Here is a 1,860-nt window from a genome sequence, read left to right as displayed (position 1 = left end):
TTAATGGGAGAGGGCCGGGAAGACTGCAGGCTTGCCAGTGTGACACCCACCTACTGGAAGGGTCAGAAGGAAGATCCAGGGAACTACAGGCCCATCAGCCTGACCTTGGTACCGGGCAAGATTATGAAGCGGTTCACCTTGGGCGCACTCACATGGCAAGTGCAAGACATCCCAGAATCAGGCCCAGCCAGCATGGGTTCATGAAGGGCAGGTCCTGTTTCACCAACCTTCTATGGATGAGGGATGTTGTCTACATGGACTTCAGTGAGGCATTTGACACCGTTTCCCACAGCATCCCATTGGACAAGCTGGCGGCTCACGGCCTAGACAGGTGTGCTCTTCGCTGGGTTAGAGACCGGCTGGTCGGCCGAGCCCAGAGAGTCGTGGGGAATGGAGTTAAATCCGTGGGTGACCAGTCCCAAGCGGTGTTCCCCAGGACTCAGCGTTGGGGCCGCTCTTGTTTAAGATCTTTATCAACGACCTGGAGGAGGGGATCGAGTGCACCCTCACCAAGTTGGCAGATGACACGAGATCAAGCAGGAGTGTTGATCTGCTCGAGGGTAGGGAGGCTCTGCAGAGGGATCTGGCCAGGCTGGATTGACGGGCTGAGGTCAGTTGTACGAGGTTCAACCAGGCCAAGTGCCGGGTCCTGCCCTCGGGTCACACCAACCCCACGCAGCGCTGCAGGCTGGGGAGGAGTGGCTGGAGAGCTGCCCGGCGGGAAAGGCCCTGGGGGTGCTGGTCGACAGCCGGCTGGACATGAGCCGGCCGTGTGCCCAGGTGGGCAAGAAGGCCAACAGCCTCCTGCCCTGTGTCAGCCATGGGGTGGCCAGCAGGAGCAGGGAGGGGATCGTGCCCCTGTACTCAGCACTGGTGAGGCCTGCGAGCAGATTTGGGCGCCACAGTATAAGCAAGACATTGAGACACTGGGGGGCACAGCAGCCTCCTGCGAGGGCGGACACGGCCATCCCTTGGGTAGCGCATGGGGATGCCACCTCCTCAGTCTGTCAGCGACAAAGTGTCATAGGACGCTTTCTTTAGGCGCTCCAGGAAGATCTGTTCACCCTCCAAGAAATCATGGTCCTGAGAAGAGAGGGATGGATGGGATGGATATCAGAGGATGCCACAGAAACGGGGTCACAATCCAGGGCGTCACTCATGAGCGAGGAAACTATCTCAAACCCTCTTTCATGCAGCGAGCAGTGGGCAGGTACCCATCCGTGGTACCCCCTGGGGTGCATGGGCTCCCCCCAGAGGCCCTAACATCACACTCTGAGCAAAACCCCCAGAGGAAGCCTCAAAGAGCATCCCCGCCTGGGGAAGGACCCGGCAGGGAAGCAGGAGGCTGACGGGAGGGGATGGGGACATCATGAAGCCAGAGTCATTGCCCTTACTCTTCCACCTTCTTTCCCTGCTTTTCATCTCCTGTTGGGCCACTGCCAAGTCCCAGCGCATCCATCAGGTCGTCGCCATCATCTTCAAACATGAGCTCCTTCCTCCTCCGGACCGGGGCCACGGTGCGCAGGGGCGTCTGGGGTGGGGGTGGCTCTGCGGATGGGATCACGCACGGTAGGAGGTTTGACCAGGGTTGGTTCTTGCTTTAACAAGAGATCAAAGCAGCCCCTGCCTGCTCTTATCCCTCAGGACCGTTGACAAACAAACTCCGCGGAGCCCCCCGGCCGTTCCCCGGCTACCTGCCCCTCCAGCGGCGCCCGGCCGCTGCCCGCCAGCAGCAGCAGCAGGGCCAGGCGGAGGCAGGGCGGGCCCCGCGCCGCGGCCCGCCTCGGGCCCGGCCCCGCCGCGGGCCCTCAGCCGCCGCGGGCCCTCAGCCGCCGCGGGCCCTCAGCCGCCGCGGGCCGG

This window comes from Leptosomus discolor, chromosome 15 (genome assembly GCF_034619465.1).
Source record: "Leptosomus discolor isolate bLepDis1 chromosome 15, bLepDis1.hap2, whole genome shotgun sequence".
In the NCBI taxonomy this organism is placed as follows: Eukaryota; Metazoa; Chordata; class Aves; order Leptosomiformes; family Leptosomidae; genus Leptosomus; species Leptosomus discolor.
This window is presented reverse-complemented; position numbering follows the sequence as displayed.